Genomic DNA, 27,492 nt, shown 5'->3' on the forward strand with positions numbered 1-27,492 from the left:
CTTGAATAATTGAAATCAATAATTCTCTTTTCCTTCCTATGAAAATGAAGTCATATGGGTCTTATTTAGATTTTAGGATGAAATATCGTGTAGTGGGTGGTATTGTTTTCTGCTGACTTGAAATGATTTTGTTGTTGAGAAATAGGAATTCTAATTAAGTGTTGCTGTTTTCTTTTCCTTCATAGGTAAGCCACTGGATTTCGGGGATATTTGCAATGGGATCTGAAAATGGATCCTAAAGGAAGTTTTTGTTCAGAAGCCTGGCCAAAATCCTTTTGGGGGAATGGGTCATTTAAAAATTCCAGCCCAAATTGTCAATCCTTCAACCATTTCAATTCACTGCACCTGGCTGCTTTGATGTCAGCCCACCTCTGCAGTTCTCATCGAGTCCAGAACTCCAGATAATCAGATCAAAACACTGGATGCTATGGATAGTCAAACCATTCAGGCAATTGTTAGTGCATCTACATTTCATGGTTGGGATCCAGGAACAATGTTAAGCATTCCTTCTTTCCTTCAGTAGAAGATCCACCAACTGCAAGATATTGTGCATTTGATTGTTGGCAGGGAAGCTCAGGTTTTGGGTCAACCAACTGGAATTGTAGCTCATCAGCTGCATTAACTTGAAAAAGTTACTCAATGTTAACTAGGCCCATTACCCAATGTTAGCCTGTTGCTGCTAAGTTGATACAACAGTCTAACCTTTAGCATGTTAGCCCTGACTATCTGGAGCTAACGTTCTTCTGTGGTGCAAGTAACCTCATAGCAGCCTCTCATCAACAATTTGGTAGATCTTCAAGTACATTAAATTTGAAGAGTGCATATGCACACACAGGTGTGAGGTTGCAACCCTTATTGATTGCTTTAGAGAATGCACATTCCTTGAACAAGGTAGGGTACTCAAAGAGTTACTCTATTTCCTGTAGTGAGTGGTCTTGTCTGATGGGTTTTTAATAAGATTCTGACTTTATGGTCTCAACGACTTCAAGCCTATAATTTTAAGTTTTTAAACTAAGGTGCAACCTTACCTTCAGCCAGGCAGGAATCAGACCAGTCTGGCCCATTGCTCATCCCTTGATTTATCAGAGTGAATTTTATCACCTGAAGATTGATGGCTGTAAGAAGTTTTGAGTTTGTTGATAAACATTTATGCAGGAACCACTACGAGTTAGGTGACATTAACCTTGTTTTATATAAGAAGCACCTTTGAGGTCTTACTTTATATAAAATGGAAAGTGTTTTCTCTTTGATAATCTAAGTGAAAAAATTCAGCAGTTAAAAAAAGCAACCATAAACGACTATATTTGGATTGGAAAGATGAAGAAACATACCTGAAAGCAATAGAAGAATATCAATTATGAGACCCACTAAAAACAACTGACCTTCCAAACTTGAGCAACAATGATTTGTCACCTGCATCTGCAAATTTGGGCAAAAGGTTTCATCAAAAGAAAAGTTAAGAAACATTCAAAACAATGAATTATATATTTTCTTATCTCAACTTGAATGCTATTCTTCTTGCAGATAACAAATATGTGAGAAACAATGGGAGTAAATTCTTGTTCTTTTTGCAGGTTGAAAAGGATGTAAAAAAATAAAAAATTGAAAATTGATATAAATTCTACTATCCATACTCAAATTTCAATCAAACTCAAACTTCAGTCAGCTCAGAAATCTTGCAAGTTTGGATTGTTGAATGAAGAGTAAGTTTTTTTTTTCTATTTTTTCAAACAACGAATTGAGAGGGTTTATCAAGCAGCGATGAGTGCATTTTTGCAAATATTTGATTGACTATAATACCCTGAAAATTTACAACAATCCCATAACACATTCAGAGTAACATCATATATATGGAAGGATAAAAAAAGGTCATAAAATACTTCAAAATAATAAGTTTTTTTAGGAAAAATAATCAATTTATAAAATGTAAAATTACAAAATTATCACTATTTAAAATACCACTCAAGAGAATTAAATAAATTTACAAGGGTATATTTTGTCTAATACAAATTCCAAAATTTTAGATTCAAAGGGGAAAGATTTTGGTCATTGGTAGTTTTAGTGACATAAGTGATAGCTAGATAACTAAATACCAAAACTACCTTTACAAGAATAACTGAATAAGTAAATGAAAGGAAAGACATGTGACAAATACATGTTGATACAAATGATGTCAGTGTTATCCCACAATTTGAATCTAACAAATTGGCTGAGGCAATGAAAGCACCTGAATGTGTGGATGATGCTAATGGCTCTCAACTATCGAGGGCCTTGTGTATTCAAAAGAAGTCTGTTGAATATCATTTTATATTTGCAGGTTCTGTTGGTGATTTCACTATTAATACAGGATTGTTGGAGCCACATCCAAGTCATGATTTGGCTGTTCACTGTAGATGGGGATACCCATTGACAAAATTGATTATTGAATAGGGAGAATATCTGTCACATGCTGTTGAGACTATAATCTTTTTCATTTTCATAGATTTTCTTTTTATTTTATTTGGAAGTGTCTTTGACCAAACACAACCTATATTTCATGCCCCTTGGAGCTAGAAACATCAATTTGACACTTCTACTTTCTACAAACAACCACCCATACTTCAACTTTTAAGGTATATGCCTGTTTCAACTACAAATAGCTTCAAATAACAGTTGTATGTTGATTTCCACAAATCAAAATTGAAAGCCAATTCCAAATTAAGGAATGAATCCAAATATGACATAAGGAAAAATACAACTCTTTTTGTTTGAGTGCATTCAAATGGAGGAAACCTTATTGCTTGAACTTAGAAATTGATAAAGGAATGAAAAATATTAAATACTTAATACCAAATTTTAATTTCAAATTCTACTACTAATACTTCTGTTGTTGTTAGACAATGTATGCCCTTAGCTCCAATCAAATTGATGTACATATACATTTATTGTAAATGAATAAAAGTACATTATTATTTCATGTTGATATTGGTATGTTTCTGTGAAATTACCCCTTAAATTGTACACTTATGAGACTCATGTTAGTTTAGAATGTTCTCAGCCATTAGATAGACTTCGGGAGTTTATCCTGCCAAGGATAAATACATGCAATGCGTGTTTGGTTGAAACACTGAACCCAAACCATTTTCCAGTTATGCCCTGCACCTTGGAGATTGATGGGCAAAACTGGAAAGTTACACATAACCCCTAGACTTGATTATGGTACTGCACTAGGTGTTGGATTGGATTGTCTTTGATATACACCAATCAATGAGATCCATTGATGGTCAAAACCTGGGTATGTTGGGACAGTCTAAGAATTCATCTGAGTGGGTGATCATAGTGATAGGATCGACCCTTTTGTCGGACAAAGTGAATGATAGGGCTTACACTCTCTCTGATGGAAACCTAAACTTCCGGAAATGGATTTCAACTATGTTTAAGATTTGGTTTTGCAAAATATATTTATATGATATGTATTTTAATGTTTTATGAAAAATGTTTGCAAAAAGGTTTTAATTCTCAAGATCCATCCGAACAAAGAGTGTGACAATGTATCCTACAGCCAGGGGAGAGGTCCTTCCCTATCGGGCAGTCTTTGATCATTATGGATTGAGAGGTTAAGTGTAAGAGACCATTAAAAGTTGATTACCTAATGGGCTTTATCTTACTTAAGTCCATTATCCTTGGGTCTTCATAGGATGGCTGAATTCAATGATCTTTTAAGTGTAAATGTTGGGCCCATATTGAGCCCATAGTGATGTGCTCAGGGGTTCACTGCATTTAGCAGTGAATTCGGCCAAGCCTTTTCACAAAGGTTGGGCCAAACCCATGTGGACTTATGTGAGGTCATTGTGGGGTCTCACGCCGAACAAATCAAGCCTATGTTGGCCATGTAACACCCTTGGGTTGTGAGACTTATAGTTGATGGGCCTAAGGCCAATAATTAATATGATTAATTAAGTTGTCACATGACAGCTTTAGTTGTCATGTGACATGGGGCGAATCTGAGTTTAGATCTAGGTATGGAGTGCCTAATCTAATAAGAAGATAAGGTATATCTCTAATTAGAGTCCAAATCTGATTTTGATTTGGATTATCTCCTAATTAGATTAGGAGATAGCTCCATAAGAGATTATAAAAGAGGAGGGGGCGGACCTATCCAAGACAGCTTCATATTTTTGCAGTTTCTGATTCTCTCTGCACCCTTTTGTCTCCCGGTTTTTTCCTAGTTCGACCTCAGCTATCTAGGACTGATATAGGTATGTTTTTCCACTGATTTTTGCAAGAAAAATTAGGGGGAGAACAGGCTCAACTTCCCTAGTTCGATCTAAACTGTTGGGTTGCAGTTTTGCTAAAAATTGTGTTGCTAAACCGGCTTCAAGAATACATTGCGCCATCTTCAGTGGAGGCTGGTTTTAGGACTGATTTGGGCGTGAACTTCCACCTTGGGGTCTGCGTTTGTGGTATCCGTATCAGGTATACATCTCCCTCTTTGATTGGTTTCTGTTGAGCAAGAGCGAGAGCAAGTGAGAGACAAGAGGAGAGAAGAGAGGGAGAGAGGAGAGGAGTGCCGAGAGGATTGAAAGCCCCTATTGAACCTTGGGGGGTGAAAGAATGATCTATTATTATTTATACTAGTACAGCCGAACAATGTAATCATAGAGAAAATTACAACAGTACCCTTATGGTACTAAACCTGAATACATAAACATAAACAATACATAAACATAAACAACTGACAACACTCCCCCTCAAGTTGGAGCATAGATATCAATCATGCCCAACTTGTCACAAAGATCATGATGTCTGGAAAGGTTTAAACCCTTTGTAAAGATGTCTGCAAGCTGGTTCTCAGAAGTGACATAGGGGGTACACACTTCGCCTGTGATAACTTTCTCTCTGATAAAATGCTTGTCAACTTCGATGTGTTTTGTTCTATCATGTAGCACCGGATTGGCAGCAATGCTTATAGCTGCTTTGTTATCACAAAATAGAATTATAGGTTTGGTCACTGGGAAACCCAACTCCCCCAACAAATTCTTTATCCACATGCCTTCAGCAACCCCGTGGGCCATAGCACAATATTCAGCTTCAGCACTAGATCTAGCTACTACATTTTGCTTTTTACTTCTCCATGTAACAAGGTTCCCTCCTATAAATGTGCAGTAGCCACTAGTAGACTTTCTGTCACTTTGGGATCCAGCCCAATCTGCATCTGTATAAACTTCAACTTTCAAATGTCTGTGCTTTTGAAACAACAAACCAGGACCCGGATACTTCTTCAAATATCGGAGGATTCTCTCTGCTGCTTCAAGATGAGAAGACCTAGGAGCATGCATGAATTGACTAAGAACACCAACAGCATATGCAATGTCCGGGCGAGTCATAGAAAGGTATAACAATCTCCCTACAAGCCTCTGAAACTGTTTCACATCCTTAAGTGATTCACCACTATTGTCACCTAATTTATGGTTGGGGTCAATGGGAGAGTCAACTGGCTTCACCCCCATCTTTCCAGTGTCCTGAAGTAAATCTAGGACGAATTTCCTTTGAGAAATGAAGATACCCTTCTTTGATCGGGCAACTTCAATTCCAATGAAGTATCTGGCGGGTCCTAGATCCTTCACTTCAAACTGAGTTGCAAGGAAAAGTTTCAATTTCTGAATTTCATCATCCCAATGACCAGTAACAATTATGTCATCCACATAAACAATTAGAGCAGCAATTTTACCTTCTCATTTTTTCACGAACAGTGTGTGATCTGATTGACATTGCCTGTATCCTTTCTGCTGAACTGCCACATGGAATCTACTGAACCAAGCTCTTGGTGATTGTTTCAGCCCGTATAAGGACTTCTTCAACTTGCACACTTTCTTTTCATTGCCTTGGGCTAGAAACCCAGGAGGTTGAATCATGTACACTTCCTCTTCAAGGTCATCATTCAAGAATGCATTCTTGATGTCCAATTGGTGTAAAACCCAATCCAGATTGACTGCAAGAGAGAAAATGACTCTAATGGAATTCATCTTGGCGACGGGGGCAAAAGTTTCAGCAGAATCAACTCCATACACTTGAGTGAATCCCTTTGCCACTAAGCGAGCTTTATACCTTTCCACTGTTCCATCAGCCTTATGCTTGACTGTGAACACCCATTTACATCCAACTGGAACCTTTCCCTTGGGAAGATCAACAAGTTCCCATGTGCCATTTTTGTGAAGGGCATTAACTTCTTCCCTCATGACATTTGTCCATTCAGGAACTGAAAGAGCTTCTGCCACATTTTTAGGGATAGGGACACTGTCAATAGAGGTAAGGCACGGAATGAGGGTGAAATATTCTCATAGGAGACAAAGTTGGAAATGGGATGTTTTGTGGTGCACAATCTAACACCCTTCCTATGAGCAATAGGACGGTCAAGATCATTAGCAGTAGAGGAATCATTTTCAATAGATTCAAGGACATCATTGGGAGCTAAAATACCTGAGTGAGAATGACCCTCCCTCGAGGAGTCTGGTGGCACTGGAGTTACAGCTTCCGGATTCTCTACAGCTCTTGGATTTGGCTGGCCTTTGCGACGACAAGAAAAAACACGAAAAGGTGGAGGGTCAGGGAGAGAGGGAAGTTGAACTAGTTTCTCCTCATGTCTACACTCCCCCTAAGGAGAAACGGGATAGAAAGGTTCATCTTCAAAGAAAGAAACATCCATGGAGACATAGAATTTACGAGAAACATGATCAAAAACACGGTAGCCCTTTTGAGTGAAAGAGTAACCAAGAAATATGCAAGGTATAACACGAGAGTCCAATTTCCCACGGGTGAGAGACAGATTTTGGACAAAACACCGACAACCAAAGATACGAGGAGGAATAGAAAGAAGGGGAGCCTTAGGAAAGAGAAGTTGATGTGGGGCTTTGTACTCTAACCGACGAGAGGGCATACGGTTTATAAGATAAGTGGAATAAAGAACAACTTCAAGCCAAAACCGTTTGGGAACATTCATATGAAGTAGTAAACCTCGAGCCACTTCAAGGAGATGTCGGTTCTTCCGCTCGGCCACACCATTTTGTTGTGGTGTGTGGGCACAAGAGCTACGGTGAAGGGAACCATGCGAAGCAAAAAATTCCGTGAGGTCACTATGAAAAAATCCTTTAGCATTATCTCATTGGAAAATTTGGATTTCAGTTTGAAATTGAGTGAAGACCATCCACTGGAAATCTTGAATGATTTTTGGTACTTCTTCCCTGGTTCACATCGGGTATACCCACGTAAATCTAGAATAATCATCAATGAGGGTAATGAAATACTTGTAGCCACTCTCAGATGGTAAAGTAACAGGGCCCCACAAATCAGAATGAACAATGTGAAATGGAGATTCAGATTTACTATGTCTTTGAAGAAAATAAGTTCTACAATGTTTACTCAACTGACACGTTTGACAAGAAAAGTCAGAGACAGACATTGACTTAAACAGTTCTGGGAATACAACTTTCAAAGACTCAAAAGACAAATGACCAAGACGACAATGCCATAAATAGACTTTTTTCTTACAAGACTGACTCATAGACTCTGTAACATGAAGACCAGCCTTATTCTCCAGCATGTAAAGTCCATCAGCCATACGACCCCTACCAATCGTCCTCCCCGAGGCCAGATCCTGAATCACACAATGAGAAGGGAAAAAAGTCACTGAGCAATTCAAGGAATTAGTAACACTACTAACAGAGAACAAATTAATGGGAAAGTTTGGAACATGAAAAACATCAAAGAGGGTAAGGCCAAGAATAAGAGAATAGTTCCTTGACCAGCTATGGAAGAGTATGATCCATTGGCTAGTCTCACCTTGTCTCTTCCAGAAAGAGGGCGATAGGTTTGAAAGTAAGAGGACGTACCGGTTATATGCTTTGATGCTCCAGAATCAATGATCCATGGAGAGTCATGGGTGTGAGAAGCAACATGGAAAGCAGTGGCAGGGTTACCTGACGTAGATGCAAATGAGGTTGAGGGAGGAGTATCCATCTGACGAATTGCTCTACCATAGAGCTCTAAATGGTCACAGAAGGAATTCATAATGTCCTCCCTCGGGTCAGGTCCAGTGAGATGTGTCTGAGTCACAATAGAAATGGTAGGCTGATGCTCCCGGGTAGCCATGTTGGCCATGTGATGTTTCTTTGTATTTTGCTGCTCGTACTTCTTATTCACCTCTGAACTATGCTTCTTAGTCAGATCTTGAGCCCATTTTGGTTTCCCATGAAGATCCCAACAGGTATCTTTGGTGTGTCGGGGTTTCTGGCAATGAGTGCACCACAATTTTTCCTTATCTTCTGTTTTTTTCTGGAGATCTCCTTTCCAGGAAGAAGATCCCCCACCAGTAGATACACCCCCTTTTGCAACTAACACAACAGCATCCCCACCAGGGTTGTTCATCAAATTTCTCCTGCTTTCTTTCGATTGTACAAGAGCATAGACTTCCTGAACAGAACGGAGATCCTTAGAGCTGAGAATCTGAATTCTGATAGATTCATACATAGGATCCAGACCATGTAAGAATGCAAACACCCTTTGCTGGGAGACAATCTGTTTGTACTTCTTAGCATCCTCATCACACTTCCAATCCACACTCTGATAGTGATCCAACTCCTTCTAGGCAGATGTTAAGTCAGAGTAATAGACCGATAAACACCTCTCCCCCTGTCTACAAGTAGAAGATGCTGCCTGCAGTTGATAAATTTTGGCATAGTGTCTCAATTCTGAATATGTAGACTTTGCTTGTTCCTAGATTTCATTCGCAGTTTCATCCCACATGAAATTCTTCCTGATTTGAGGTTGCATGGAAACCAAGAGCCAGGACATAACAAGACTGTTCTCCTTATTCCATCTATCGTATTCAGCACTCCCGGAGGATGGTTCTTTTATCCTCCCATTAATGTAGCCTATCTTCCCTCTTGCAGTGATGTATAACTTGATCCCTCTTGACCACTCTAGGTAATTTAAACCATCAAGAGGGACAACAGCCATAGGAAAGGATAGGTCACCCCCACCAATTCCATTCGGCATTGAGGAAACTCCAGATGAGGCTGAATCTTCACTACTCATGATTCCTGGTTTAAAAAAAACAACCAAAGGAGTACTTCCGTACACGGCTATTATAGAAACAGGTCCTTCTAACCTATGGAACAGGTCTGTATAACCTACAGTCTTGTAGGAATCCAAGAAGAGAACACTGCAGTTGCAGTACACAATCAGGTTTGTATGACCTACAGTTGTATAACCTACGGTCTTGTAGGAATCCAAGAAGAGAACACTGCAGTTGCAGTACACAATCAAGTCTGTATGACCTACAATTGTACAGATGTCATATGACCCTCCAACAGAATAGAAAAAACAGGTGAAGATCACCACACCCCTAATCGGCAGGTCTGGTAGCCGAACAGTCAATGACTGGGATCAATACAAAAATCTGTTTTAGGACATCAGCAGTCCATCGAAGGGGTAAAGGACTACAAAACAAAGTTGAATACAACTACTTTGTTAAAAAAAACACAGTCCCTCAATATTCCATCAATCGGCTGAACAGTCAATCAATAAACAGCCAATCCGTAGGGCAGCCGAACAATAAATGAACAGTACCTCTTTTAACTTCAGATGATAGCCTCTTTGTAAGCCAAAAACTCCCTCTACGAACCTCAGATGATAGCCTCTCTACAGTCGAATCGACAATGAATACCACTTCTGGGCTGGAAGATGAAAAGTCTCTACAACTTCTGGGTCGAACTGAATACAATTGATTAGCAGTTCAATGGATACAGCCTTGGGAGATGAAAAGACTATCTACTACTGTTTGCTTGACACCACCCTTCAGGCCTGGACGACTAGCTCTGATACCATGTTGAGCAAGAGCGAGAGCAAGTTAGAGACAAGAGGAGAGAAGAGAGGGAGAGAAGAGAGGAGTGCTAAGAGGATTGAAAGCCCCTATTGAATCTTGGGGGGCGAAAGAATGATCTATTATTATTTATACTAGTACAGCCGAACAATGTAATCAAAGAGGAAATTACAACAGTACCCTTATGGTACTAAACCTGAATACATAAACATAAACAATACATAAACATAAACAACTGACAACAGTTTCAAATCTGGTCAGGTTCAGTGAAAGATCGATCCTGAAAAATGCAGTTTTTCAAAACATAGAAAATTCAATTCCCAGAAGATTAGGAAATTTTTGAAAATTTGCCCAACCATCTAGCATGGTTCGACGATCCATATGATGGATCCTAACCCTTTCAACACTTGTATCTTTTCTTCTTCCTTTTTTTTGATAGGTAAAAGTTCATTAAATTTCATTATCAGCAAAAAGATAAATGTCTGTTACAAGCATCTCAAGGGGAGGTGCAAGGTGCAGCCTCACTCTTTAAAAGAAAACAACACAAAAATTACAATTGGGCCCAAAACAATTGATCCCTAGTTACTCCTTGCTTAGCTAGATAGTCAGCAAATGCATTAGCCTCTCTTCCCATCCATTGTATAGTCAAATTCATATGTTGTGTTACCCATTTGAATTTCTTCATTTCATTTTTATAACACCATATCACTAAGTTTGGGTCTCTAAACCAACCTACCGCCACCTTAAGTCCCCTTCTATCACCAAATTCTCCAAGCCTATCTCACTTGCAATCTATATACCTTGTAGGACTGGATACAGTCGAGTCCTTAAGGAGTCTCCATTCCCCATCAGTCCTAAGTAGAGTGCTCTCAGATTCCCGTCCTTATCTCTTATGGTCCCTCCAATTCCAAAAAGGCCTGGGTTGCCCTGACTACTCCCATCAAAGTTGAGTTTCATAAAGCCTTCAATGGGAGATGTCCAAACCAGCCATGTTTTACTCTTCTGCACTAAACTAGAAGCCACTAAAAACCAATTCCTCCAAATGTCATCAAAGGAGAAATGTCTAAATAGTTCCATAGTTTGTAGTCAATGTATGGTTCTGGTACATTACACAATCCATAATTTGTTGCTTACTTCTCTCCTTCTCTTGGAAGATTCTAGCATTTCTTTCTTCCCATAATGTCCACACCGCTGCTGCTATAGTGCACCTCCACATTATTCTTCCCCTTTTCTTTGTCCAAACAAATGTAGATGGTTCAAACAACATCTTAATCTCCATTGGCATATTCCACCTGCATCCAAACAAATAGAAACACCACTCCCAAATTTCTGTAGCAAATGAACAGGAAATGAGTAAGTGATAACAAGATTAACCATTTGATTTACAAAGAGTGCACCAAGTTGGGGAAATACACAAAAAAAGGCCTATTCTTTTGCAAGTGATCCAGAGTGTTAATTTTCCCATATACCACCTCCTAGCAGAACGCCTTAATTTTAGGGGGAATCAGCTAAGACCACTCGTCCTTCCGAGGAAAAGACTGAGAGGAGGGGGATTGGCAAGGAGCTTTGAAAAAAGAGGCACAAGAGAAAAAGCCTTTAGGATTTCAACACCAAACTCTCCTATCTAATTTAGAAGGCTCTAAGTAGACTTTATCAAGAAGTAGGAGAAGCTCTGACAAACAAGTGCTTGATGGCTTCTTCATCCCTTAATCCCTTTTGGAAGAACCCAAAACCCCAACTGTGACTCAAAGGAAAAATAGGATGGATTAGAAAACACGAAATCACCTTATTTTTGTACAAGGAAATGGAAAACAAGGAAGGAAACAAATCCTTTAAGGGTCAGCCACCAAACCAAGTGTCTTCCCAACGAATTAAGTTCCCTAAGTTAACATCATACTTGATAAGACTGAGGAACTGGGGAAGCAGATTCTGAATTGCTTTCCAAGGTGTTGCCAAGGTAGCCCGATGTGATACACCGATATCCCAGCCATTCTCCAATCTCCCATGAATACTATCCACTACCTCAACCCACAAGTTTTCCCTCTCTAGAGGCCACTTCCATAACCATTTTCCCAAAAGAGTTGTATTCTTCTTTCTCACATTCCCAAGACCTAGCCTACCCTCTTCCTTTCTTTTGCACACAATCTCCCAGTTAATTAAATGGTCTTTCTTGTCTCTCCTGGCTCCTAAAGGAAATCCCTCATAATTTTTTCTAATTTCTTTTCTTCCCCTGGAGGGATCCTAAAAATAGAGAGGAAATAAATAGGTAGGTTAGCCAAAGTAGATCTTATCAAGGTAATCCTTCCTCCTAAAGATATGTAACTCCTCTTCCAGGCGGACAATCTCTTTTTACATCTTTCTACAATTGGGTTTCAAAATCTGCTCTCCTTAGGATTAGCCCCTAGAGGAAGTCCCAAATAGGTTAGAGGCCAAAGGGTAATATGACACTCTAAGCACTCCACTACCAAGATTAGAACATTCTCCTCCAAATTAATTCCTGCTATACAACTCTTGTCCAAATTGGTTTTCAGATTGGACACCTTTTCAAACTTCTGGATCAGTTCTTTTAATCTCCTCACTCTCCTGAGATCTCCCCCTTCACAAAAAAATTGTGATATCATCTGCAAATTAGAGATGAGTAATTGGAACCCTATTCTTACCCACTCTCCATCCTTTAACTTCATCTTCCCTATCTGCCTTAGAAAGAAGTCTACTAAAAACATCTGCCACCAAAGTAAAAAGAAAGAGGGAGAGAGAGGTCACCTTGCCTTAACCCTCTACAAGCTGGAAAGAAATCTTTCACCACTCCATTAACAAGGATGGAAAAATGACAAGACCGAAGGCATCCAAAGACCCAATTACACCATCTTTCCCCAAACCCCCGTTGTTGCATTACTTCTAATAAAAATTTTCAATCCACCAAGTCATAAGCCTTTTTCTAAATCCAATTTGCACCCTTCCTGGATCTTTTCATTTCTTCTACACATTCATTATCTATCAGGATTTAATCAATTATTTGTCTCCCATGAACAAATGTCCCTTGGAACTGGCTTATGAGAAAGGGAAGTATTTCTCTTATCTTCAAAGACAGAACCTTAGCAATTATTTTGTAGATACTAGTCACCAAACTAATGGGCCGGAAGTCATTAGGTTGACTAGCATCTGGATTTTTGGGAATCAAAGCCAAAAAAGTTGCATTAACTCCATGGTAACAATATGCGTGTTCGAGAATTCTTTGAAGACTTCAATCAAGTCATCTTTCAATACTTCCCAACAGTCCTGTTGTAAAGCCATCTGGATCTGGTGCTTTAGATTTGTACATGGAAAAAACTGTTTTTTTTTTTTTCTTTTCTTCTTATTTTCTCCCCATAGTTTCTGGTATTCCTTCTAACTTGTCTTGATTAGTATTGTACATTAGCTAGCATGTTTATCTTTTAGCCTAAATTTCAGGTTTAACTCAACCCACTAACACTGAAATGTGGTTTGAGTTTGAGAGTGTAGTTTAGATGTTTGATGCACAAAGGTGAGGATGCAGATCGGTACGCTCAATCTGAAACCCAATTGATTTAAATCCAATTTCGCGCCGAGTTGGCTTAGGGTTGGGGGGCTCAGGTGTCAGAGAATAAAGGCCTATTCAGGAACTTCATGTAATATTTCAGATTTGATGGTTAAAGATAGTTTGTTTTATAAGTGAGGGATTGACTTTTGAAAATCTATTTGTTACCTTGATTTGAATGCTTCTCTTCTTTGCAGGTAGAAAAAGATGTGGACAAATAAGAACTTGAATTTTGATAATATAAACAAGAATAACCCACTATAGCTCCAAGTCCTAAATTCTAAAAGTAGATATTGCCAATTATCTCTTCTCAAGTCTTTAAATTGTGGGAGGGGTAAAGAACATTGCACCACCATGGCAAAAATCTCAACAACCAATCTTCTTTTATGTTGATACTTCTCTTTGAAAATATGTCTGTTTCTTTCTCTCCATATGCCCCAACAAACAGCAAATGGATTGATACTATGTGGTATCTTGCCTTTCTTATTCCCTCTCAACCTAGGCCATGTCAAGAAAATCTCCTTTGGTGCTGATGGGTTAAAGTTGCATTAAACATAGTGAAGAAGAAATTCCATATGAACTTTGTCCAGCAACAATGTATAAATAAATGATTCACATCCTCTTTCTATTTCATGCACAAAATACAATAATTGGCATCTGAGAACCTCATCATTTCGGGTGGTCAATTATTAAGATAATGTCAAAATGCTGTAGTCATTTCATCTTTAGTGCTAAAGGGCACTCTTGTAATGTTTCTTTTATTTTTTATCGCCCTAGTAATAAATACTATTGCTGGCATCACCAGTAGAACTTTTTGCCTTTCATTCTTCTCTTCTACTCTCCTCTCTTCTCCACTTTTTCTTCTCTTCTGTTCCAGCTTTCTACTATTTTTTCCAAGAGAATATGGTATCAGAGCAGGTCTGTTAGGCCAGGAAAACAGAATCGATCAAGTGTCCACCTTTTTTACTGTGTTTCTCTTGGAGAAGCTTGAGAATACCAATCAGATTGGTCTGAGAAGGCTTTTTCAGACTTTTTTTTCTCTCCCTCTTGGTCGTGTACCAAGAAAACTTTTTGTAACAGTTTTGTGTGATTGATGTGAAGGGTTTAGAACCTGTTTTTCAAGTTTTCGTGGTTCGTGTGATCCTTTATGGTGTGTTTCTAGGTCAGGGGATGACCTGTACTTTCTGTAACAGCAGTAAGGTAGATGTTCAGTGATCATAGGGCCAGATTTGTCCTGGGGGTGACTGTTTCACTACTATTTGGTGCTGTATATGTTTTTTCAGCAACTGTACTGTGTGAACTGGAGAAATCATCAGAAACTACCCCCCCCCTCTAGTGATGGACCGTGTGTGGAATGAAAATTAATAATATTTTTTTTCTGGTCCTGGACTGTAGTGCATCTTTGCCCCTTGTTACTGATTAAGTGTGACCTAAAGTGACTACTATGGCTTCTGAGGATTCGGCTACCTCTGGTGTATCCTCAATTCAGAGTGGGGGGATAGATTTGAACTTCCCTATGGCTGTTATTCCCCTAGATGGGCTTAATTACCTAGAGTGGTCGAGGGGGATCAAGATGTACATCAATGCAAGGGAAAAGATAGGATACATCAATGGGAAGATTAAGGAACCCAAGTGTGGGAGTGCGAAGTATGACAAGTGGAACCAGGAAAACAGCACGGTGATGTCATGGCTTCTAGTGTCCATGCAGCCTCAAGTAAGAAGGAACTTTGTGTGGACTGAGACAACTTATGAAATCTGGGAGCAGGCTAAGTCTACCTATTCTGAACAACAGCACTATGCAAAGATTTAACAGTTACAGCTAGAGTAATCTACTTGTAAACAAGGGGAGAGAAGTCTTTTTGTGTACTACTCCGACTTGACCTCCATCTGGAAGGAGTTGGTTCACTATCAAAGTGTGAACTAGAAGTGTGATGTGGATGCCAAGGCTTACAAGTCTTTTGTTTCACAGCAACAGGTGTTTGTTTTTCTTCTAGGCCTGAACCCTGTGTATGAGTCTATTAGGGTACAGATTCTAGGATGTAAGGACCTCCTATTAGTCCAAGAAGTGTATGCCCTAGTACAGCCTGAGGAGAGTAAGAGAAATCTAGGATGGTCCATGGTGATTGGGAGGAGACTTCAATGTGACTAGATACTTGCATGAAACTAATAACCCCAACCATAGGATCACCTCTAGTATGAGAAACTTCAATCTTTTTGTGGATTCCTTTAAGTTGAGGGATTTGCCTCTCTTACAAGCCAAATTTACATGGAAGTTTGGAGGGGGATGGTAGAAAGAGACTTACCAAGACCTACTTCAAATCACTGCCCAACTAGACTGTCCCAAGAAAGATTGGGAGGAAGAATATGCCTTTTTAGATTTGAAAACATGTGGCTACTTCACCCTGACTTTATATCAAAAGTGAAACAATGGTGGGAGGAGGATCAGGTGGAGTTTAGATGGAAGGTTGAAAGTTAGGATTAAGGACTGAAATAGGGAGAAGCTTGGGAGATTAGAAGAAAGGAAAACTTGGATTGCTCACATATTAGAAGAGTTAGATGGTCTCGAAGGGGATAGAAGAATGAGGGTGGAAGAAAGGGAGGAAAGATGAAGGCTTAAGCAGGAATTGGAAGAGATTTTGAGAAAAGAGGAGATTAGTTGGAAGCAAAAATCAAGACGTAGGTGGTTAAGGTAAGATGATGCGAACACAAGTTTTTCCATTTGTTGGCCAATGCCAAAAAGAGGAAGAATTTTGTCTCTCAGTTGGAGTGGAATGGACAAACCTTGACTAAGGAAGAGGACTTAGCACAGGGTCAGCCCCGAGGAGCTTATGGTCGCTCTAGAAAAAATTTTGAGGCCTAGAAAGTAAAAGGAGCAATTTTTTCCTTGGAAAGATCTAAAGTGCCCAATCTAGATAGTTTCACAATGGCTTTTTATCAAAATTGTTGGGAGATTATAGGGGTTAATCTAATGGAGGTTTGTGCTCAATTTTATGAGAGGTGAGTTTAATTCAAGAGCAAATGCTACTTTTATTGCTTTGATCCCTAAGAAGATAGAAGCAAACCATCCAAGGGATTTTAGACCTACAAGCCTAGTAGGAAGTATGTATAAGATCATTTCCGAGGTATTGGATAAAAGGACTAAAAAGTCCTTTCCTTGATTTTTGGGAAAGAAATAGTCAATTGAATTATCATTACTAATGAATGTATGTTGTACAAGGAACACTTAAAGTTTTTATGTTTTGAAATATACCTCTAGGGAAGATGGGAGAGTTTGTGGAGGTAGGCCATTGGAAAAAAGCTTTGAAGATTGAAGCTAAGGAGCTTCTATTTGAGGAACTGAGATTAAATGGTCAGCTGAGCTTGAAAATCAGGGAAGCAAAGAGAGGGATGGTGCTAAAAGAGGAGTAACAGTAAAAAGGAAGATAAGCAGTTCTACTAGTTCGGTGAGCAATAATAAGCAAGAGACTCTTATAGTGACAGCTGGGGCAGGTAAATACAGAATGGGAGTAAACATACAGAGAGGAGATTGGGAAAGTAAACTGATAGTTAAAGCTTCAGCTCACATTCTAGACTGAAGGAAAGTTGCAGATCTGTTAACAGCAAGCTTGAAGTTGAAGAGTATGTTTATTTTAACACCTTTTGAGAAAGACAAGGCTTTGCTGGACTTGCTTGAGAATAGAGTAGAAATTGAGGCATTAAATATCCAAGCTGAACTTGGAAATCTCACATTATCAAGATGGTGTCCGGAATCAAACTCCAAAGATTTCTTTGTTGAAGATGGAGTGCTGGTGCGTCTCTTAGGCCTTCCCTTTCACTTGTGGAAGCAAGAAACTGCTGAAGCCATTGCTTTGATGTGTGGAGGATCACTAGGGGGTGTCTTTTGGGGAGACCTTTTTTCAGTTTCCAATTTGTTGAATGGAGTAAAACCTGAGGAGATTCCTTGGAAGATAGAGGTAATAGTTGAAGGACAATGTTACTCAGTGTGGCTGGCTTCATCCGTTGAATCTGTGCTTTGGAAAGAGGCTCGTAGGGAGGGAGATGAGAAGGTTGAAGAAGAACTGCGTGGCAAGAAAGGATTGGATGATTCAAACAAGAAAAGCACTTTCACTAAAATGGAAAAACAAAATGCTTGAGAAACAAAAACGTAGCATTCAGGGGGTGGGTCTTATTCGTGTGGAAGCAGTGAACAGTCTGGAGGGTGGCAGGTCTTTTGCACAGGTTGTAACTGGCGCCAATCTGACTTTCTTAAACAAGGAAAAGGGGTTGGTCCAGGGAAGAACTGAACCTAGACCTGATAAAACCAAACCAAGCCTAGGGTTGGACGTGCATAACCCTTTCAAAGTCACGTGAAGTCACGGTTTATTAAGAATGGGCCAAAGCCAAAGCCCATGTGGAATGATACTGTTGTTAATAAAGGCCCAAATGAGTCAGCGGGCCCGACCCAGTCATTTAAAAAGTCGTGTGAGCCCGTGACTGGGGTTATTACTAAGGTAGACGACAGAAACCGTCTATTGTCGTCTTCCTCAAGCTCTTCGACTTCTGAGAAGAGTTCTTCCCAGGCCGCTGTTTCGAAGATGCCTTCTCAGTCGGCTAGCTCTCTACAGTGGCGTCCAGTGAAAAGAGCTCAGCAATTTTCTCCTGATCGTCGTAATCCACGCTCTGTCAAAAGCAACAATCCAGAGAAATGTAACCTAAATCTCTCATCTGATGAGGAGGATTGCTATGTTTCGGATTCTGAAACGGAAGATACTTTGAGCCTTGGCAGCACCAACCTCTCTCAAACAAAGGACCCCTTTGAAGATGACAGTCTAAACACTGAAGTGCTGTTCCTAGAGGAAGACGGTTGTGGCTCTTTGTTAGGATTTCAAGCAGCAGCTCCCTCCCCCCCCCCCCCCCCCGCCAGGATGTACTTCACATAAGGTTTTGTTTGGGTTCAATGGCTGTTACGGAAGTTGCACAGGGGACATCTACTCCAACAAACAAATCCACTTGTGGACTGCAACATGCTCAGGTTATCTATCTAGGGGATCAGAACTCATTACTGTCGTTCCACGCAGAATCACCGGTTAGGGGGCAACCCTCAAAGGTAGCTTCAGCTGCATTGGTTAATACAGATTTGATTGAACCTAAACAACTTCAAAGATCAATCAATCAGGGGAACCAGACCTAGATTCGATACCTCCGATAGCACATTCTGCTCCTGTTCCCACTCTGCCAGTTCCCTTTGAGTCAGGTACGCCTGTGGATTTGTTTTCTGGTACTAACAAGGGTCATATGCCTGCAACAGGTGCTTCAGCCTCTCAGCCAGAAGGAATGGCCAATGGAGGGGAAAGTGGGAATGTGGCTAAGGGTTGTGGAGAAGAGGAGGGGGAGTCTTTATCAAAAAGGAAGCAGGAAGAAGAATTAGAGAGAATATGGGAGAGGATTTGTGCTCTCTTAGAGGATTATAAAGAGAAAGAAGAGCAAATGGAGGTTACCCCCACAAAATTGGAACAGAAGGAGGGGAAAAGAGAGAGCTTTAGAAGTGATGGAGTAGATAAAAGTAGGAAAAAAAGAAAAGATCAGAGGTGGAAAGGCTAATCTTAGATATTGAGGGTGATATTGAGTTTAATGGCTGAGGGGAGAGAAGACAAGGTCTCAAGTAAAGGGGGGGGGTAAGGGTGTTTGGGAGGGAGTTCTACTATTTCCTAATGAAAATCATAAGCTGGAATGTGAAGGGCTTAGGAAGTGCAAGGAAGAGAAGACTAATAAAAGAGATGCTTAGAAGGGAAGGCCTGATGTGTTTATGCTACAAGAGACAAAATTAGAAGGGATGGATAGAAGGTGGGCTAGAAGTGTGTGGAAATCAAGAGGGATTAGTTGGGCTTCAACTCCCTCTTGGGGAGCTTCAGGGGGGATAATTACCTTGTGGAAAGAAGATGTGGTAGAAGCAGTTAAGGAATTAGTAGGTAACTTCTCTGTGTCTCTGAAATTCAAAATGGTGGAGGGTGATTTTACTTGGCTGCTAACCAATGTGTATGGGCCCAATAATTACAGAGAGAGGAATGAATTGTGGGAGGAGTGGTATGGCATTCAAGGGTTATGGGAAGGTCCTTGGTGTTTAGGTGGAGATTTCAATGTTATTCGGTTCACAACAGAGTCAAATAACCCTCATCCGTCCATCACTACTAGCATGAGGAAATTCAATGCTTTTATTAACTCTTGTGAGTTGAAGGAGATTCCTCTTTTGCAAGCCAATTTTACCTGGTCCAACTTTCAGGAGAACCCAACATGTTCGAAGCTAGATAGATTCTTGTTCAATGAAGCCTAGGAGGATCAATGGAGGGGGTTGATGGCTAAAGGGTTACCTAGAGTTACTTCGGATCACTGCCCTATTCAGTTAGGAGAGGAACCATTAGACTCTGGACCTGGACCCTTTAGATTTGAGAATATGTGGTTGACTCACCCAGACTTTGTAAAAAATTTTGAGAGCTGGTGTGAAGAGCTAAGGGGGGTGAAGTGGAAAGGAGTTAGTTTTCATAGAAAACTAAGGAACTTGAGGACAAAATTGAAAGCCTGGAACAGGGACCAATTTGGGAGGTTAGAGGATTTAAAATCTTCCTTGTTGACTCAAATTGAAGAATTGGACAAAAAGGAATCCCAAAGGACTATGAATGCACAAGAACGGGAGTTGAGATGGAATTTAAAGAAGGAATTAGAAGAGGTCCTACTGCAAGAAGATATATCATGGAGGCAAAAATCAAGGTTTAAATAGATCAAAGAAGGAGATGGGAACACAAAATTTTTTCATGCGATGGCCAATGGGAGGAGGAAAAATTTTGTAGGACAACTTGAGATTGATGGAGAGGAAATCTCCTCTCAAGAAGAGATAGTCAGATGCTTTGTAGATCATTTTAAGTCAATTCTGAGAAAACCTCTTGATTGTAGGGTGGAAGTGGATGATCTAGATTGGCTACGTCTTTCTAAGAGGGAGAGGGGATGGCTGGAAAGAAATTTTGAGGTAGAGATCAGACAAGCAATTTTCCTAATGGATAGATCTAAGGCTCCTGGGCCAGATGGATTCACGGTGTCCTTTTATCAAGATTGCTGGGACATAGTTAAAAATGATTTATTTGAGGTCTTCTGGGAGTTTGAGGATAACCATGTTGTTAGCCCTGAAGTCAATGCTACTTTTGTAGCTCTTGTTCCCAAGAAGGCTGTCGCTAAACATCCTAAGGACTTCAGACCAATCAGCTTGGTGACTAGTGTTTACAAAATTTTGGCTAAGGCCTTATCCTTGAGGATTAAAGTGGTACTTCCCTCTCTAATTAGTCAAGCTCAAGGTGCGTTTGTACAAGGCAGACAAATAGTAGATCAGATTTTCATAGCTAATGAATGTGTGGAGGAGATGAAGAGATCAGGTAAGAAGGGCTTTGTTTGCAAATTGAATCTTGAAAAAACCTACGATATGGTGGACTGGAGCTTCCTCTTAGAGGTGCTAAGTGTGGATTTGGGGAAAGATGGTGCAAGTGGATCAAGGGTTGTCTCACTTCTTGCCATTATTCTATCCTTGTCAATGGAGTAGTTAAGGATTTCTTCCCAGCTTGTAGAAGCCTAAGACAAGGTAATCCACTCTTCCCCTTTTTATTCACTCTTGTTGCTGATGTGTTAAGTAGATTGATATCAAAAACAAACATGGAGGAGGTTGTGAGTGGTTGGAGAATAGGAAGAAATAGTGTGCCTGTGACTCACCTTCAATTTGCAGATGATACTATAATCTTTTGTGAAGGAAGCGATTTGTGGAAGACTGGGAACCTTAAGAACTTAATTAATTTTTTTGAAAAGGCCTCAAATCTAAAAATCAACTTTGAAAAAAGTTGTGTGGTGGGAGTCAATATGGATGCTCAAGAAATAGAGGCTATTGCGAGTTGCTTAGAGTGCTCCACCTCTTCCTGGCCCTTAACTTATCTAGGTCTTCCCCTAGGAGGTAACCCAAAGGAAAGCCGCTTTTGGATCCCTATTGTGGAAAAGTTTGGTAAGAAGTTGGCAAGCTGGAAAAAGAATTATATCTCTGTAGGGGGTAAAGTGACTTTGATCAAATCCACACTTGCTAATCTGTCGGTCTACTTTTTGTCTAAGATTCCTACTAGGGAAGCTAAGAGGTTAGAGAAAATGATGAGGGACTTCTTGTGGGAGCCGAGGCAAGAGAAGAAGGATCATCTGGTTAGATGGGAGATAGTTAGTCGAAGTAAGGAGGAAGGAGGATTAGGAATAGGGAATATCACTTTCAAGAATGTAGCCCTTCTAGGTAAGTGACTGTGGAGGTGGCCTTTAGAGAGGGAGAGGTTATGGCATGAAGTGGTGGCAAGTATCCATGGCTATTCCGGAAATGGTTGAGATGCAGGGTTATCCAGACGGACAACTCTTGCAACACCTTGGAAGGCAATTCATGGCATCCTCCCATAGTTCCTACACATTGTAAGGTATGATGCTTGCTCTGGGACTCGTATTCTTTTCTGGGAAGACACTTGGGTGGGAAATTTGCCCCTTAAGGATCTGTTCCCTTCTCTCTTCTCTATTTCCCTTTATAAAAAAGAACGTGTCTTCCTTTATTTTGCCCCCGTATACCCCTTTGTCGACAAATTGGGGCCTTGGATTCCGTAGAGGGTTGAGAGATGAGGAATCCTTATCAGTTTCTGAGCTCCTATTGTTACTTGATTCTGCTTGCTTGGACCCACTAAATCATGATAGGAGGATTTGGACTTCGACTCCGAAAGGGTTGTTTACATGCAGAAGAAAAGACTTTTTTTGTGTTTATCTCCTAACTGGTGTATTTTGTGCAAAGCGCAGAATGAGGACTGTACCACTTATTGATTTCTTGTCCTTTTGCTGCATCCATTTGGAATTGGGTATTTGATTTGTTTGAGTGTAGGTGGAACTTGACAGCTGAGGTAAATTTGTTGTTTTCCCCTTCTACCTTTGTGTGGACCACAAGAAGAGGGAGAGTCATGTTGAAGTGTATTAGAGCAGCTCTCCTTTGGCCTATTTGGGAAGAGAGAAATTCCAAATTTTTCAGGAGAAGGAAAGAAGCATTCTTGAGGTCAAAGAGTGTATTGTTACAAGGACTATTTTGTGGCTGAAATCTTTAAAGCTCTTTGAAGATTATTCCTTTGAGGATTTAATGAGGAATTGGTCTACAGTTGCCCTCACTTCCTCTACGAAGCCTAGAGTCCAAGTAACTTGGACTCCGCAGATGGAGGGTTTTATTAAGCTGAACTTTGACGGAAGTAGTCAGGGTAACCCAGGACCGTCTGGGATTGGTGGTGTACTGAGAGATGAGAACAGCAACATTATTGCCTTTTTTTCAGGACCGGTGGGAATAGGAGACTCTGTGAGGGCTGGACTCCTAGTTGTGGCACAGGAGGTATAGATTGCCTATCAACTCGGAGTGCAAAACTTAATAATTGAAGGAGACTCCAAGGTGGCAGTAGGATGGTTGGCTGGCCTCAGTACTGTCACTTGGAACTTTAAGGATATTTTAAAAAAGGTTAAATGGCTATTGAGGGGTTTGACAGTTAGAGTTCAGTGGCTAGGTAGATCGGCTAATGCCTTGGCTGATTATCTCGTGCCTTTCCCTAAGTTGTACTATCTTTGACTTTGATTTAATAAATCTGAATATTTACTGATAAAAAAAATGTATGTTGTACAAGGGTTGGAAAAAGGAGAAAGGTTTGGTTTGTAAACTTGACCTAGAGAAAGCTTATGACTTGCTTAAGTGATTTAATTGTTAGGGCTGATACTAATAATTTGATTAGAGGCTGGAGAATTGGGAGGAAAGCAGTGATGGTTACACATTTACAACTTGCGGATGACATTATTTTATTTTGTGAAGAGGAAAGGAAGGAATTGATCAATCTAAAGAGGTCGGTGACTCATTTTGAAAGGGTCTCTAATCTCAAAATAAATTGGGGAAAGAGTTGCAGGGTAGGGGTAAATAGATCGGAAGAAGAGGTGGGAAACCTTGCTAGGCTAGGATGCGAGGTTGGTTAATGGAGTAGCTAGGGATTTCTTCTCAGGTAGAAAGGGTCTTAGACAGGGAGGTCCCCTTTCCTCCTTCCTCTTCACCCTAGTAGCCACATTTTAAGTGATTTGATTGTTAGGGCTGATACTAATAATATGATTACAGGCTGGAGAATTGAGAGGAAAGTAGTGGTGGTTACACATTTACAATTTGCGGATGACATCATTTTATTTTGTGAAGGGGAGAGGAAGGAATTAATCAATTTGAAGAGGTTGGTGACTCATTTTGAAAGGGTCTCTAATCTCAAAGTAAATTGGGGAAAGAGTTGTGGGGTAGGGGTAAATAGATCGGAAGAAGAGGCTTGTAGGCTGAAAGAGAAATTAAATCTCATTAGGAGTAGAATCACTTTAATAAACTGAAGAAATTAATGAGGGATTTCTTATGAGAACCAGGAGATACAAAAAAAAAGATCATTTGGAGAAGTGGGAGGTGGTTTCTAGAAGTATAGATAGTGGAGGGCTGGGTATAAGAAAATATAAAGCTAAGAAACATAGTTTTGTTGGGAAAGTGGTTGTGGAGACTACCTCTGAAATAGGATAACTTGTGCCATAAGGTTATAGTGAGTATATACGAATTGGCAGAAAGTGGTTGTGATGTTGGTCTTGACCTAGGGCATCTCAATCATCTCGGTGGAAAGCTATCCATGGCATTTTGCCCTCCTTTCTTCTGTATATTAGATTCGATGCTTGTGTATAGTGTAGGTAAAAAGTGCGCTTCTGGGAAGATGTATGGTTTGGGGACATCTCCTTCGAAGATAGATTCCCGTCCCATCTACTCCCTCATCGAACAAAGATAAAACAATTTCCTTTGTCTATCTAAATGGTAATTCTTGGGACTAGGGGGTTGAGGGAGTCTAAAATGGGAATGGTCGATGATCTCATTGCCCTTCTTAATATAGTGTTATTGGACCAGTCCTACTTGGACAGCAGAATTTAGTCATCTTCTCCTTTGTTTTTTACTAGTTCTTTCTACACTGCTCTTCTCCAGTCCTCTAACATGGCAAGATTCTTTCCAACGAAGGAGGTTTGGTGCAACCCTGTAGACTAAGAGTACGGGCATTGGAAGGTACAGTTTCAAGGTTCTAAGGATTTTTTCAAAGAGGGCAGTTTACACACTGAATGTTTGCAAGATTCTTTTTCAGCTATTAAGGAGCTCACAACCTCCTTAAAATCTTATTCAAGCAAGGTGCCAACCGAGTGGTTGGTAAGGTCTCCTGCTGGTTGTAGCAGAGACTTGGGATCAAATCCCGCCTGCACCTGGGTTGGGGGATGGGATACCCCCATTATGTAGCCCTTGGACAAAAACTGTATTTTAAAAAACCAAAAGGAAAAATCTTATTCACTAAAAGACAAAGCAATAAGCTTTTCAGCTGTTATCAAACAATCCCTCACACTTTTTTTATCAGCAAAAGGATTCAGTGATTCACTAATAAATTAAAAAAGCTTAGTACAACTGTTAACACACCCTAATCACATGAGTTTACAATTTTCCCAGAATAAGTTTGGTCTATCAACTCCCTGTTTGGCTAGAACACCTGCCACCCCATTTGTAGTTCTCACCTAGCTGAAACTAGAATTTATTTGTTTTGCTATGACATCATTTTCCCTAAAAGCATGTTTGTATTTCCAAGGCACTGATTTGACTTGCTTTATCCAATGAATAACTAATTGTGATTCTCCTTCAACTTCCATGTCTCTGAGATCAAGCTGTAGTGCTAGTCTCATTCCTTGTAAGAGTGCCACGATTTCAGCCCAAGTCCTTGACCAAGTCTCCTAAGCCAACTGAATTTGAATACATCACTACCACCACTCCTTAGTGATTTCTAATCACTCCCCCAGTGTCTGCTCTTCCCAGATTGTCCATAGAGTTCCATCAAAGTTCAGCTTCAACTTATTAACAACCGGGGGTTTCCAGTCCCTTTTCACTTCTTCAATGTGTCTACCTATTTGTGCTACTTCAAACCAAGTTCTAACAATGTCCCTGAACAATTCCAAAGTTTTTACCCAATGTGCGTTTCTCACTAAGATGGCTTCAGTTAACCCCTCCTTAGACCTGTTCTTTTCATTGAATATTCTGTTATTTCTTTCTTCCCAAATCGACCATACCATTGCTGCTCTTACTGTCCTCCACGTGGCCTTCCCTCTTTTTCCCTTAAGCCTTGGGAAGTTGGGGTTGAAACAACGAAAATATTTTGAATAATAGGCATACACATAAGCATAAAGAGTCCTAGTTGTCACACACACACACACATACACATTCTTGACTAAAATACACCTATTTTTGAAGTTGGTCCCTCTCTAATTGTGAGAGCAGAAAATTTAATTTGAACTACTACTTAGTCTACTTTTCACATCATTCAATTCCCTCTCATTAAGTCTTATACCTAAGGTATTAACTCCCATTCTCTCTCATTAAATCCTATATTTAAGGTATTTTTGAAGTTGGTCCCTCTCTAATTGTGAGAGCAGAAAATTTAATTTGAACTACTACTTAGTCTACTTTTCACATCATTCAATTCCCTCTCATTAAGTCTTATACCTAAGGTACTAATTCCCATTCTCTCTCATTAAATCCTATATTTAAGGTATTTTTGAAGTTGGTCCCTCTCTAATTGTGAGAGCAGAAAACTTAATTTCAACTACTACTTAGTCTACTTTTCACATCATTCAATTCCCTCTCATTAAGTCTTATACCTAAGGTATTAACTCCCATTCTCTCTCATTAAATCCTATATTTAAGGTATTTTTCTCACCAATTAATTCTACCAATTAGATCTATATCCAATACTTTTAACAATATAAAAACTCATGTTTTTAAATCCAACTCAAAACCAAAACCGTTCTTCAGTCCAAGTGGTGGGAAGCAATTAAACCATTGGGATCAAATGGATTGACCCATGATGTCATAGTTAAATAATAAGATTTTAAAATAAAAACAAATACAAAAAATTATTGAAAATTTTGGGCACATCTATAATGTTTTATATTAGTAATATTAAAGAAAAATAAGTGGGATAAATATGAATTGTTTTTATTGATGATGGAAATGAAATACAAAATGTAAAACCTACACAAAAATGAAATTCTTTTCCTGTTTGGTGGTGGGTCAACAACTCAACCTTTAGGTGAAATGTTTCAACTCTTGGTATGATAATTAAATAATAAAAATTAAAAAGGATAAAACACAAAAAATTGTGAAAAAATATAGAAATTTTGTTGAAAACATTTGGGCACATCTCTAATATTATATATTCATCATATTGAACAAAAACAAGAGTGATAAATAAGAATTGTTTTTGTACACATAAAAATATAAAAAAGTTATGGAAAAATTTGGACATATTACTATCATCATCATCATCATCATCACCTAAAATTGTCACGTGCAAAACATGTGCAAATTTGCTAGCAAATATATAAAGGGGAAATACTAGTTACTTGCCCACACTAAGATGTTTATATCTATATCATCCACATAATTATTGATCAAAAAAATATCATCCACATAATTAGTTGCCTAATCAATGGGCCTCCAAAATTCTTAGGCAATTGGCTAGTCAATGCCAATGCAATGCTTAAACTGAAATGGCTAAAAGCAACTTGCATTTTATGAAATCCTGAATGAGGCCCTCCTTTTCCCTAGTTCTCCTTCAAGTTTCTGTAATTTTTCAACCTCCACAAATCCTAAAACAACAAAAATGTATTCTCTATTTTCCTCCATCATCCCTTTTGTTTTGATGATGATGGCATTCATGTTATGCCTAAGGGCCTAAGTGTGTGAGTTTTTTCTTTGCTTTTTCTCTCTTTTCTGGGGTTGGCACGGTATCTAAGGAATTGGAATTTTCAAATTTGCACGTGGAAATATTAAGGATAACTTGCATTGACGTGGTTAGAAGGAATAAAGTGCTTTATAATAGTGGTAGGCGGTCCTCCCATTCAGTGTAAAACCCTAACTTGTAAAGAAAGAAAAACAACTCCTGGACATCTGAAAAATATTAGGCTAGAAAAACATGCATGA

The 27,492-nt window shown here is 39.5% G+C and overlaps 1 protein-coding gene across 3 annotated transcripts in view; it reads right to left on the bottom strand.

The window, feature by feature from the left end:
- The window catches only part of LOC148844598 (Pentatricopeptide repeat (PPR) superfamily protein), a 41,083-nt gene that overhangs the window by 11,256 nt on the left and 2,335 nt on the right, over positions 1-27,492 (bottom strand). For all 3 annotated transcript variants that reach the window (XM_088953735.1, XM_088953734.1, XM_088953736.1), the window contains exon 2: positions 1,332-1,419. The gene's annotated coding sequence lies outside the window, so the exon portion shown is untranslated. The remainder of the gene's footprint in view (positions 1-1,331; positions 1,420-27,492) is intronic.

The sequence above is a fragment of the Nelumbo lutea genome, chromosome 7, assembly GCF_056320005.1.
Source record: "Nelumbo lutea isolate HS-2025 chromosome 7, American lotus-T2T, whole genome shotgun sequence".
Taxonomy (NCBI): domain Eukaryota; kingdom Viridiplantae; phylum Streptophyta; class Magnoliopsida; order Proteales; family Nelumbonaceae; genus Nelumbo; species Nelumbo lutea.